Source organism: Solanum lycopersicum, chromosome 1 (assembly GCF_036512215.1).
Source record: "Solanum lycopersicum chromosome 1, SLM_r2.1".
In the NCBI taxonomy this organism is placed as follows: domain Eukaryota; kingdom Viridiplantae; phylum Streptophyta; class Magnoliopsida; order Solanales; family Solanaceae; genus Solanum; species Solanum lycopersicum.
In genome coordinates this window covers 9,306,077-9,321,363 of record NC_090800.1, presented here as the reverse complement: position 1 = coordinate 9,321,363, position 15,287 = coordinate 9,306,077, and the positions used below count along the sequence as shown (strand labels likewise).

The following is a 15,287-nucleotide window of genomic DNA, read 5'->3' as shown; positions in this document are numbered from 1 at the left end:
TCCCGCTCATAAGTTCCCTGCCCGCCGTTGGAAGATGACTGCCCGCCGTTGCCAAAGGAGTGCAGGCTGTTATTGCTGCCGTGCTGCTGACCGTCGTACGGCGGACGACTGCCTTGCCGACCACCGCGCCTGCGGCCTCCACTGTTTCTGCCATAGCCGCCGCGGCTCCCCTGCCGGCCACCACCACGCCCCCGCGATAGTTCTGGCTTGCGGTGAGGGCGGTGGCTGGCTCCATAACAGCGGCTTCTCGGAGAAGAGTTTGCTCTCCAGATCCACGTTGATTTCTTCACTTTTTAGCCACGAGGAGAGAGTATCCAGGTCAACAGGCATTGGACTGATGTGAACCGCCTGTTTAATGGAGTAGTAAGCTGATGGGAGCCCCCGAACGACGCACATGACGAGATCTTTTTCGGGATTGATTTCGTTCACGGTGTCGAGGGCTCTGATGATGGTGGAGACCTCGTCTAAATACTCCGCCATAGTTTTCGTGCCTTTGGTAATTGTGTGGAGACGATCACGCAATTTAAAAATATGAGAGTGGGAAATTGATGCATAGCGTGTTGCGAGGGCCGTCCACAGGGCTGAAGCAGTTGTGTAGGATCGGACGTGTTTCTAAGCCGTGGGAGAGATGACCGCAATAAAAAATGATCGGATCTGGCCATCCACGGCTTTCCAGGTGGCATGGGCCGGATTGGTTTTTTCTGATTTGTCTGTGGTGGTGATGACTGCCGGCGGCGGTTCTGTGCTTCCATCGACGTATTTGAGAAGGTAATTGGCCTCAAGGGCTATAAGAATGGTGATTTTCCATGTAGGGTAATTTATGTCTGATAATTTTTTGGGAATCAGGGCATGAAGATGCCTGAGAAGGAGTTTAACTCCAGAAGGAAGTGAATCGAGAGGATCCACCTCAGTTGTCATGGCTGCCTCCGCCCAAGAGAAGAGAGGGAACGATCGGTGCCCTAAAGAGAAAAAAAAACTAGAGAAAAGAAGATCTAGGTTTTCTGGCTCTTGATACCATGAAGGAATATTGATTGTATTGAAGTGTTAACCTAATAAGGAAATACATGGGAGATATATATAGGAGATATATGAAGGAGAACTAATCCTAATAGGACTATGATTAAGGAGTACTAATCCTAATAGGACTAGGATTAGTACACAGTAAATACTAATATTATTTAATACTATTATTTGATACTATCTGTTATTATTTTCCATGAATGCTATTTAGATATATTAATTAATTGATTCCTCCTCCTACTCCTTCTCCTTTAGGATAGAACTCTTTCAGTATTCTCTCTACTCCATCTCCTCCTCCTCCTCCTTTTATTCTTTAATGATGAAGAAAGCATACATTTTTTGCCTCCTCCTCCTCCTCCTCTTTATAATTTGGTGCTCACCTGCATTTGTATTTTTTTCTGCCCAAAAATCTAAACTGAGCGGTAACTTCATTAATTTTTTCCATCTCTGTAGACTGTAATTATTTAGTTGTTCTGTAGTTGTAATTACGCTCACAGTGGTTGTAATTATATGGTTACAGTCTTAATTCTTTTAGAATTTGCTTTCAGGTTCTTCGAGTGTTCTGCATTTCGAAAAACTCATCCTGAGGAATCGCACTACTACATCGGATGAGTTGGAGGCTAGAGACCGAGCAAGGCATGCTCGGATTTTGCGCAATTCCACTACTGCTGGAGCTGTCGAGTTCTATCTTTCTGGTTCCTTCGACCCCAAACTCGTCGGGTACATACATATTTACGTACTGCAATCAATTTCAAATTATTTATTTAATTATGTGTTTCATGAAGTAAATATATAAATTATGTAAAGCATAATAAAAATGTAGTGTAATGAACTGATACACTATTAGTTATTGACCTGAACACAACCATACAAATAGAGTAGTACAACCCCTCACAAATCTATGGGTCCTCTCGGCCTCATTAAGAAGAATAGCCAAGGCATGTCTGAAAACTGATAAAAATGAGTGTCACACTCTTTAAGGGTGTGTTTGGTATGGAGGAAAATGTTTTCCTGGAAAACAAGTAGATTTTAGACTTATTTTCTCATGTTTGGTTGGTGAATAGAAAATATTTTCTGGAAATGATTTTTAGTGTTTGATTTATGAATGAAAAATGTTTTTTAGAGACATTTTTTATTTTTACTAGAGTAAAAATAATTTATGACATTGAAAATATTTTTCAAAATCAAAATTATTATTTCTTTGGGTGGTGGGGTGGGGGTGGGGGGAGGGGGGAGGGGGAGGGGGAGGGGGAGGGGAGCGGATAGGAGTGAAAAAATAAAAATTTGAAGTTGATAGTATTTTTAAAAAACAAAATTAATTTTTTTGGGGATTGGGGTGGGTGGGGGCTGGTTGGGGGGCTGGCCGGGAGGGGGGGGGGGAAGGATAGGAGTTTAAAAATAAAATTTTGAAGTTGAAAATATCTTTAAAAAGCAAAATTAATTTTTTGGGGAGGGGTTGGGGTTGGGGGGGGGGGCTGGCCGGGGGGGGGGTATGGTCAAGGATCAGGTGAAAAAATAAAATTTTGAAATTGAAAATATTTATTTAAATTGATGTTTTACCCTAAAAAAAGTAATTTGAAATTGGAGGAGAGTTATGGAAAATGTTTTCCTTAATTTTTGAATGGAAGTCATTTTCCTTAATTTTGAGGAAAATGAGTTGATTTGAAAAAACATTTTCCAAAACTTTTGTCCTAACCAAACATGAGAAAATTGGAAAACATTTTCCAGAAAATGTTTTCCTTCATACCAAACACACTCTAAGTGTAAGTCTATCCTACCTCAAACTCTAAAACCTCAAACCGGCTCTCTTCCCCACACTTTAAGGGATGAAACAGTCATAAAAAGAAACTAGGAAACACATCCAGGTTGCTACGGAGATCCAATCAGCAAAGATCACAAATAGACTCGCCACCACTCCCTAGTTGGCCTACATGACTGGAGTATAACATAAAAAACCCCAGAGACTCATCCAACTCAACACTCTCTAACAACTCTCTATATGTACTCAAAAACTCATGCACATCCCCGCATGTTCCACCTTAAAATAAAGGTGGATCCATATTTCTGAACTTCTCGTAACAGCGTTGCTCATCCTCTGTCAACACAATTAAAGGGGCATCCTTAACCTAAACTCTTGGCGCAGGATCAGCCTCAATTGTAAGACCCGCTGGTGGCTTCCCCATCGGACCTTAACTAAATGGATTGTGTCCCTTATTTAGGGTCTGAGCTTCCACTCTAGTCTAAGAGCCCTCTGATGTGCCTGCCCCCCCACCCTGAGTGAAACTCTCAAGTACCTCCAACACCCTCAACAAAGTGTCCTAAAACAATGGTGCAGCAGTGTCCTTTGGAGGAACCTGGTCCTCTCTAACATCATTCTCTAGCTTGGGAGAGACAACTCCGCCATGATCTCTTACACTCACTTTGCCAGCTAAGCGTTCAGGGAGGTACTAATTTCAGTTTTATAAAATTCAGGGGGGTGATAGGATCCCCAGTAAAGTATTAGTGTGTAGTTGGGAATTCGGCTATAGATTGGGGGGGGGGGGGATTTTTGCCATTTTCTCAAAGATTTATTAATCAATCATTTGCCAAAGTCGAAGTAGAGCGACTACGACAAGTCGATGACATCACAAGGGGACAGTCTCTTCTCAACTCTTCAAGAGGTAGAAGCAGTATTTCTACATGTAAACACAATAGTTCTTTTCTTCATTACCAACAAGGGAGAAATGAACTTTATTCAAATTTCATTTTTCCTCTATTTCTCAATTCACATTACACCTTATCTTTAAAGCTTAATCTCTAAGAAATCAAAACTCAGCAATCCCCCAAAAGGATGGGAAATGTATGTATTATATAGATGTATGCATGAAAAGTTTTATTCCATAAGTAAAATGATTTAATTTATGAAAATGTATGCATGAAAAAGTTACATGTCACAAGTAAGGATTAATTGCATCTGAATAAGTAAGTTTTTCTTGTGAAAATGTTTCAGATATACTTAGTTAATTAGTAAATTAGATATCTTTTAACTATTGTGAATTAGTTTATACCTAGACCACATAATTCATACAACTAATCCCTTAACCATCTTTGGCTATCACTATTTTATTCGTTTGACCATAAAATATGTCTAATTCATAAGTTTCACGACCCGATTTATTGAGTCATGATGATACCTTCTATAATCCACGTGTAGGTAAGCTAACTAGTAATCCAGAATAACAAGTAGTGGATATAAGGGTAGAAATAAGACAGAACAATAATTTAATAACAGAAATAGAACAAAACAGCGGATGCAAGCAATACAATGTTCAACCAAAAAATTAACTTAACACCCAAAAAATACCAAACTTCCCTCGAAACCTCAAAAGTTCAACCAAGACCTCTGCAAAGTCTAAAATAATCCTCTAAATCCTATGTTCTTATCAGAAATCTGATTCGAGCATTCGAACTCCGAATGTTGACCAAAGTCAACACAAGGTCTAAATTTACTTAGATTTCTAACTCAAGACCTGAAATCCACAAAACAACTCCGAATTCAGAAATGACAACACTTTCCGACCAAATTCCACATTCCACGGTTGATGAAACTAAAGGAATTCCATTCTAAGAATCGAAACTCTGGTAGGTAGGAATAACCAATTTAACAACTATAAACCTATCAAGACTCAAAACTTTCAAAAATCACGACTTTTGAATGAAATTTCAGAACCAACTTCGCAAACTGATCAACATGAGTAGGGGCAATTATCGCGAGGGTCAAATGATAATTTTATAAAAACATCAAAAAATCATATTCCGACTCATTATAAAGGAGCCATGAATAGAGAGTTGAAATAAGAAGAATTGTAGCAGTGTAAGTGAAGTGATTGTGGATATTGCTTTTCACCAAAAGGTGAAACTAATACGGGAAATTGAGAGAAAAATGATACTTCCTCCGTCCAAATTAATGTAGCATCTTTCAAATTTTGAAATTTAAAAATATCGTAAGTTTTTTATTTATTTTATAAAATATTTGAATTGTCAATTATTGTGACTTAAATTGATTTTTACACCGTTTCCAAAAATGTATATTTTATTTTTTAAAACTTAAAAAATTCATGCCAAATTTCATAGTGAAAACTTAAATAGTTTGATTCTCACGAAGGAAAAAGTGTCATGTAAATTAGGACAGAGAAAGAGTATTTGTTATGGTCCCCTGTTATGGATCTCGTTATGGGGCGCTGGAATATGAAATTTAAAGTTTTCTTCCTACGACCTATGGTGCTGGTTCGTTAAGAGAGAACTTGCGATCTCTTGAGTTTGAAGTACTAAAAAACTTGACTAATATTCTGCTTATCATTTCACTGAATTCAAATACACTAAATACAGCGCTGAAACACGGAAAATAACTGTCTAGTGACTACTAAAACTGAATGAGAAAGTGGAGTAATAACCTCCTTACTGCAACAACTGCTACTTAGAAATAGGAAAAATAAATAGCTAAAAAGTTGTAATAATCTGCCACAAACACTGCTGGACAGAAATAAATTATAAATAACTTATAAGCTGATGAATTCTACTTTCAAATTTCCTTAATTATTCCATGTGTAGACTATTGGTAGACTAAAAGGGTGCTAACATTACTCCCATCTTTAGATCGCGCTTGTCCCCAAGCGCTAAGTGTGGAAAGTATTAGTACTCCCCCTTTTCCAAAAAATTCTACATCATCGTATATAGAGTCGATCCAAAATAATTTCTTGCACTGATGACCTCTAGTGAATGGTTCATCACAGTTGAAACAGAGTCCCTTAAGTCGCCTTTCCTCCATTTCAGATCTGGTCAGTTTTGTTAGAAATATGACATGTTGAGGTGAGAAATCTGTTCTCTTTGATTTGCAAGCATCTAACACTTGCGAACAAATGGGTTGTTCCTTGTGTTCATAAAGTTTGGATAAACTCATCGCTGTAGCCAAATCTGGAGGATTATGCAACTCAACCTCAATTGTTATATAATAAGTAAGACCGCTAATATAAAGTTCAATTTTTGTGACTGCGTAAGTGTACCAGCCCTCGAAATTAATTGCTCAAATGATTCTTGCTAATCTGCCACAGACCCGATCTGGCGTAACTTAGCCAATTCTCCCAATTTTTGACTTCTGATTGGTGGCCCAAAATGAAGGTTACAATGACGTTTAATGGGAAGAGGAAAAGGAAATCCTACGGGTTGGATTGCTCGTGTGTCCAGGGGACAAATCCTATTTGAAATGGATGAAGTCATCCCAAGACAGTTGAGGCAAATCTGTCTCCAATTGAAGAAACCAACTTTGTGCATTGTCCTCCAAATGAAAAGAAGCAAGTCCAACCTTTTCTTCTTCCAGAGTTTGTTGGTGTCGAAAGAAGTGTTCGCACCTGTTCAACTATTCCAAAGGGTCATCTTGGCCACTAATCGTGGGAAATCCAGTTTTGTTTGTCGAGGAATGATGAAACTTCCACCTGTTTCTGATCCCGACCCTCTTGCCACTCTGTTTCTACCCTTCCAACTACGATTCTAACTGATATGTTCAGTTGAATTGGAATCGACCTTAGAATTCTCTAAATTCTTTGCGAGTGCATCCAAATGAGCATTTATTGTTTTCTATCTGGCCAAATTAGCTTCCCATTCTTCGTGGAACAAGTTCACCAGTTGTGCTAGTTGTTGTTGAATGTGGTCTCCCATGACTCCCTTCTCTGATACCAAGTTGTTATGGTCCCCTGTTATGGATCTCGTAATGGGACGCTGGAATATGAAATCTGAAGTTTTCTTCTTACGACCTATGGTGCTAATTTTTTGCTTATCATTTCACTGAATTGAAATAGATTAAATACAACACTGAAATAGGGAAAATAACTGTCTACTGACTACTAAAACTGCCTACTACAATTGAATGAGAAAGTGGAATAATAACCTCCTTACTTCAACAATTGCTACTTGGAAATAGGGAAAATAAATAACTAAAAAGTTGTAATAATCTACTACAACCACTGCTGGGCAGAAATAAAAAATAAATAACTTATAAGCTGATGAATTCTACTTTCAAATTTCCTTAATTATTCCATGTGTAGACTATTGGTAGACTAAAAGGGTGTTAACGGTATTGTTTTGAATTTGATTAGAATCATGTTAGAGAGATATGTTGAATTGAAAGTTTATTTTGAAAACACCCCTAAACTTTCTGTAAATTATTAGTTTCATCTTTGTACTATTGACAGCTTTAAAATCACCTCTTACTTTAATAACTAATCTTAAATATACTCTCGATATGCGACAATCACGCTACGAGCCTACACCTTGGGCATGATGTTTGTGACCTTTATTTGATAGAATATGAGAATATTATGACACTGTCGTCATTATTTTTTTGCGGGATAATATATAGACATACACTTAAGCTTCACTTCAAATGTTAAGTTAGAAAATACTCTGATTTCGAGTCTCTAGATATAAATGCATTAATTCATCTCCTCCATGTTAATTCAACATCCCACTTGTAAAATGCTTTTTTATTAGGTAGCAAATGAATCATTAAAAATCAGTAAAGCATTGGCTATCTTAACTCTTTTCAAATATAACCGAAAATACCATTTGCTAGAAATATTTCAATTAATACTTTGACAATGCAAGTATTTTCTATTTTCACTTACTAAAATACTTTATTTGCCTCAAATGTTTTCGCTATCTTCCTCTATATTATATATGAGTGAATTTGAAAAAAATGTCTTTAATTTACCAACAAATTCTTGAGCGTGGTTGCATAAGTGACAATGATGATGACAACTCTACCGGATGAAACATCTTTAATTTACAAAAGTTTGTTAATATGTTACATTCTTAGTCTATTTGGTTTAACTGTTTTGAGAAGAGAGGTACATATTGAATAACTAGAATTTTATTTGAACTTGAAACATAAATAGGAAAAAACATAAATTATCAATTAGTTATATAAAATAATCCCTTACAAATTAATGAGATTCGAACATTGTAACTACATTTATAACAAAGACTACAAACAAAGAGAGAAATTCCAACTACCCTTTATCGTTTCAACACTGGACAAAGATGAAATAACGTATCATTTTTTACATGTCTTACAATTGTAAAAGATAATTCAAAGTAAATAGTCAGCACCTCACTTGAGGATAGTAAAATTGCCAAGCTTCATGCAATGCGGCTATGCATTCCAATTTCAAAGGTTTGAGTGCAGTACTTCGAATTCCTTGAATATGTTAGCTTAAATGCAAGCACTATTTCTTTGACCTTCATTTCTTTTTGCTTGTTATCTTGCTTGATTATCTCAAATTACATCTGACCACAACGATCACATGCTTTTCCAAGTCCCAAACTACGGACTGCACAATCACTTGTTAACAAAAACTATCTGCCTTCACAATCCAATGAGGCTTCAACAGTAAAAAATTCAAACAGAGGAAAAGTTATACAAGAGTAAGCAAACTGAGAAACTCCAAATAAACTATCTGCCTTCACAATCCAATGAGGCTTCAACAGTAAAAATTCAGACAAAGCAAAAGTTATAAAAGAGTAAGCAAACTGAGAAACTCCAAATATCCTTCTTTCACTATGTATGCATGTTTATAGAATTTGTAATGATCCTTATTAATTTTACCCATGATGGATATGTTTTTGACTTGGTACACCATTTACAGTAAAGGTATCTTGTATGGCCAAAGAAAACGTAAAATATATGTGATATACCTCGTCTCGTCTGACAATTATATAACATACATTCTGGAATACTTATTCTAAAAGTTGAGATTCCCTCTCGCTGAAGCTGATTATTATCAACATACTATATTAGATTCGCAAGTAAAATTACAAAAAAGAACATTGCTAAGGAGGGAATAAAACCACTTCTGGTCTCCTACACTTACGTATCAATGATCATAGCAAAAACACCTAAAAGCTGGACAATTTGTAGCAATGCAAAAAAAATTGAAAATGAAAATTGCGTAAATTTAATCAGATCTATAGCAAATCATGTAATGAACTCTAGTTTGCTCTTTGTTTTCAAAACACCATTGTAATATTGTGGAATAGTTGTGAGTTTCTCGGGTACATTTTAAATTGAAAGTAGAGGATAAAAAAATATAAACTACTTTGTAGATGAGTCATAAATGTGATAATTAATAAAACCTGCATACATTTTCATTGCAAAAACAATTATTTGGAGACAAATTCACTGCAACCCCAAATTCCGTTCACGAAAAAGTGATTTCTACTTACTAAAAATAAAAACTACCTAATTGATGAAGGGTGAAGATCCTTGCTACCCTGAATAACAGTTGTAAAGAAAAATATATAAGGTAGTAGGTATTTTATTGAGTAAAAGAATAAACCTTAGATTTTGAGTGTACATTCATTTTTCTTTTTTGAAAACATATGAGACATTGACCTATAAGTAAAGGAAAAAATCTGTGTAAATTTACATAGAGAATGAACATGGTAGAAATTTACCTAAAGAATTAGCATAAAATTATCCACGTTTCCGGCGGGAATCTAATAATACTTAAAATTTACCGGTCACTAAAACTAAAATACTCTAGTATCTTACATAAAAGATTAATAATGTAAAGGAAAATGAAAATTATTACATCTTATCATTTAACCTTAATTGAGCAGTGTACACAAATATAGAATTGTGACGAAGAAGAAAAAAGAAAAGAAAAAGAGGTTCAAAATTTTCATTGTTTTAAAATTAGAGGAAACACCTCTATTTATTGAAACAAATGGTAGTGTAAACAAATATTTATTGTGCCTTATTGGAAATGTTATGACTTTGAAAAAGTTACAACCCTTTAGAAAGGTCACAATCTTTCATAAAAGTCACAACTTTTCATGAAAGTCGCAACTCTTCTTTAAAGTCGCAACTTTTTATGAAAGTCACAACTTTTCATAAAAGTTACAACTATTCATTAAAGTCGCAACTATTCATAAAAGTCACAACTTTTCATAAACGTCACATCATTTCATGAAAGAAGATGACTATTTTTTGAGTAAGTATTTATAAAAGACGTAACTCTTTACAAAAGTCACAATTTTTCATAAAAGTCACATATTTTCAAGAAAAGAGAAGGCTATTTTTGTCAATAAATAATTTAGAAGGAAATTCTAGTTTGTCAAGGCACCACACCACGTAGGTGGGCCTAGGGTTCTCTTTTATATAAAAATATGATAATAAAATGTTTAAATCATATGAATACTGAAGACGTAACTGGCTCACTAATTTTATCTATCTATGAAGTCTCTACTAACTGAAGATAGGCGTCGTTACAAAACTCAAAACTACCTGACTATTCAACGGAAAATGATTATAAAATCAAATAAACTGATCTAACTAAATTGGAGCCCTTCGAAAGTGAGGTGGTCTCACCGACTGTTGATGGAAAGAGATCTTACCAAACATATGCTAGTTGAGAGTACATACAAACTACATCATAAAATTATGTAGCGTCAAATGGAGCCAGTACATTGAATGTACAATATGTAATATTACAATAAAGATGAATGAAGCAAATAACTGAAGTAAATAAACAAACTGGAACGAAACTGAAAGTAACCTGACATAAAGTGGAGCGTTCATGAAGTAAAATCATTTAAGTTTTATAATCTAAGATGCAACAATTGATAATACTGAACTAAAATATATAAATAGATATACTTTACTTTATTAGGGAGTTTATCTAACCGACAAATTAAAAGTAACCTAACATAAAGCGAGCCTCGTAATGATACATCTTACCTACATTTCCAGAGCCATTCTAAACCCCGTCTAAGTATAGAACAATATATTAACTTATGGATACATCTAATAGGACTTCTTAGAGGCAGTATGGAGTTACCGAATGATGGTACGATCCTGTCCTTTGTTAGCTACGTAGTTTATGGAGTTTGAGTTATCTTAACTGTTACCCAAAATTGAGGCTCAACGCTACTCTCAAAATTTTAACTTTATATGCTCATTTATAAAAAGTATATTCTCTAGGGTGAGTTAATACTTAAAAAACCCTCTTCGAGGGGTAATTGGATTTCACTTTATTAGGCTGACATGCTTCTTAAAAACTTCTCCGCTTTCTTGATGTAAAAATATACTTTCAAAACTCTTTTAAAATAATGCACATGAAGTTAAAAATATATCGTATTGGAGCTCTTCTAAAATCAAGCACTTTACATTAAAGATAATAATACTTTCTTGAAAATAAAGCACTTGAAGTAAAATATACTTTCTCTAAACTCTTCTTAAATCATGCACTATAAATCAAAGATAATAACACTTTCTTGAAATACTTTTTTAAAATTTTGAACATACTTTATTCTTGAAAATAATGAATATGAAATACCACGACAAGATTTTTAAATAACTTTGATTAGAAAGGGTGCATGTGGTATTATAAGAATGAACCAACAATCAAGAATCATCAACAAAATATGGAGTACAATAATTGTGATAAAAAAAATCCAGAATCAAAGATAAAAAATAGAGATAAATCAAAAATCATGATCCTTGGGGTTGTATTGGGGGTTGGGGGTCAGAAACCTTAACTTTGATCGTATTAACTAAAATTGTAGATGTAGGGTGTGAGCAAGAACTAAGTTCCTCACTATCACAGCTCTACACACCTTAAAATCACGCTGAATCTAGCCGAAGAACCCTAACTTGAAGAATAACGTCAAGAAAATTTTACTTGAAATTCTTGAATAAATTTCTTTAAAATCCTATAACCAAGAATTAAGATTTCTATTTACGATTCATGTATGTATGTTGAATTCAAATTGGGAAGAATGAAATCATTGGAGATGGACTTACCTTGAAATAGAATCTTGTTAAAAGTTCTATGCTTTGATTTTCCTTAGGATTTTGTCTTTTAAGTTCAAGAAACAGGAGTAGGAAGAATAAAAAGATGAAAATCTGATTTTTAAGGCCATTTAAAAGTTAAGAAGTTTGTTTAGGATATTCCTAGAGGTAAAATGACAAAAATGACTATTATTAATATCTTCCAAGCGGCCTAAACGTCACTACACTCCATCAGGTTTGTAAATTGATGATAACTCTTTACTTCAAATTCTGTTTGATGCAAATTTGGTGGATTTGGAAAGAAGACTCAAATATATTTAGTTTGATTAAGTTATGGGCCACCTAACTCTTAGTATTCTAAGAGATATGATCACTTGAAGTTGACCTTTGTAAAATCTTACATCGAAACTCAATTGGTATGGGAACTTAGAACTCAACTTTGTCTTAGTGGATTCTTATGACCTTAAAATATCTCCAAATCAATTAAAATACTAAAGAATTGACCTTAACACCTATGCACAATTAATAATCACTCTGTATGACCTTATACACATATGAAAAACAATTTGATCTTAGTTTACAAATTTCAGGGTATGACAATATATCCCACTTGAAATCATTCATCCTCGAATGATGGTCAAGTTGCAATAAAAGAGAAATGAGCTACTTCTACTACCTTTGTGACTTTTGAACTTCCCATTAACAAAGATAGAAGTGGTTTGTATTGAGAGGTGGAAACTCAACTAGGGTATGCTTCTCATGAACGTTCACGTAAGATTCCCAGATTACGGGTCATGACATGAAGTTTCTAGAAATCACAATAGAAATAAGGCTCACATCAAATGTTCTCATAAAAGTTTCTCATAACCTTCTTGAGAAAGAAATACGGTCACGATTTGTGTCTCATATTCGAACATAAAGAACTCACAAATCTTAAGAGTCTTAGCTATCTGGCCTGGGTCCATTAAACATGAATGATATAGATTAAGACATTGTTCATACTCTACCTCAAACTATTTGACATGAAATAGGGATATCTTGGGCATGTAAAAAGAATTGAACTACTATGCCTTAAGTGATATGACTAATAGCTTTTAAGCTTAGCAAAACTTCTTACTACGCTCCTTCTTGTGAACCCTACACTTCATAAGCTACTACCTATAGCTCCTCCAATGGTACATATGTCTGCTCCTATGAAGGTCTGAAGGTCATAGTCTAACTGCATGCTCTTAATGTGTTCAAGCCTAACTTGGAGTCACAAGGTGAACCACATAAGGTGATCATATTAATCTAAATCATTGTATTCACGATCTACAACTCTGTAGGGATTTTCATCTCAAGAATACGACTTTTTCTTACAAATTCACTCAACAAACCTCGAGTTTTAATTATGTCATTTACATGTATATCAACACCCTATTCAAGCCTAGTATTATAAACACTCCATGAACTTCTAAGTAATCAATTCTTCTAAGAAATATCCATCTTCCTATCATCTCAACCAACTAGAAATTCAGGTATTATTAATAAGGGAACACACAAAATATTTTGATCTAGCTACTACATATAACCAATCGTCATTTCAATCTTTTTCACACGTGGAATAAACATACTGTGATCTTCACCATAAAGAGCATCTACCCTCTCATCTAAACCAACATTCAACTTCTATCAACAACTCTATCAAAACTGAAGTAGGACTACTAGAAGATCTTTGAGAGAAAAGATCATAAGCACGAATCATTCAAGAAGTTAGATCTAATAATATGCATTCCGTAGCATTAACACTAGAAATTGAAGGTATATCATTAGTTCATGGGACTAAGCATATTCAGAAACATGAGTGCATACATTATGAGTTGTATATCGTAAGACTGACATTCACCACTTCATAGAGTAAGATTAAGGTCGTTCATGAGTTGAATCCAGGCCTCTTATTCTAGGAAATGAGCATAAATGTATGAACGAACTGCTACTCTTTCTAAATACATCACCTATCATCTCGCTCTGAGATCTAAAGCTGACCTTTTATGTTTGTTGACTTATTTCATATAATTATCTAAACTAGCCTATGTTGATTTTACTCAAGGATACAGACAATAACACATAGCAAATTATGAGCTTAGAGCTTCACACGACTGTATACTATACTATCTTGGGTGCACATCTCTCACCCTAAGGCTTAGAGTCCTCATATTCCTAAATATTTTTCCATCACTTACTACCTCACAAAGGGAGCACATATACTTTCTAGTTGCCTCACCACTCTTATTACAAGTCTATTAATGTAAAATCCTACACACATTTATTTTTCATCCACCACCTAGACCTGATCTATACTGCCAAGATAGCATACTTCAAGTCACCTAATCAATAACTCTCTATGTGCTAGTAACATGAAATCTCCACAAATTGATTACACTTTAGTCAACATATGAGGGCCTACTAGTGTTCTATTAACTTACTGGAACATGACTGAAACTACATACTTTATTCCATCACTATCACCATTCTTTAGGATTATTAGATTTCCAACTCAAAACTTATAATTCGGGCAATTCTACTATTAATGGGTCATAAAGATCACACTATCTTTTGAGTGACAACACTACCCAAGCGCTCTAGAGCATACTTTGCCCTTAAAGGTATCATCTATATAAAGGTTCAAGAAGGGGTTTGATAGTATATCATATTATTTGCTAAACACAATTTAGGTGAACACGAACAAGAGTGCATCTTTTTGAATCAATTGGAGTAAAGTGCACTAATGGGATCTTCTCGAGCAGTTGTGCAGTCTCTTGACATTCTATTAGCTCCATCTCAGGGTCCATATTGGTAGGAATAAGAACTTAACTATTCTAGGTACCTCGAAGATGAGGCATAGTCGGAGAAGTTAGAATAATGCACGAATCTTCAGGTGTCTTAAGAGAACTCTATTGCACGAAATATATACAATATATATATATATATATATATATATATATATATATATATATTAAAATATGTTCTTTTGTACATATATACAAAATATATGTAAATGTTAAAATATGTTATTTATACATGTTTAAAATGACATGTTATAATGAATGATTGGATGAACTATAAAAACATATACAAATTGAAAAAAGTTGGTTGAAACACGTTTGAGCCTGTACCTGGAATTGAGTTAAGAGGGAGAATGAGAGAATTCAAAATTCAATTTTGATATGGATGAGAGATTTTAGGAGAAAATTAGTTGAGTAAAAGAGAATAGATAAATTATGTTTTATATAAAAGGTATACAAATCACATTCCTGATATGAGTTTCTTTGGTGGGTTCCGAAATTAAGAGAAAATTTCATTAAAATATAGCTGCAACTCATAATTATGTGAAACTATAGCTTTATTAAATAATGCAGTCTTAATGTTTGCTAATTTGCATAATTATTCCTTCAATATTTGG

General features: G+C 34.5%; 1 pseudogene; it reads left to right on the top strand.

The window, feature by feature from the left end:
• Positions 1 to 721: 721 nt before the first annotated feature.
• LOC112940692 (aspartic proteinase 36-like) overlaps positions 722 to 15,287 on the top strand; it is a 29,053-nt pseudogene continuing 14,487 nt past the window's right edge.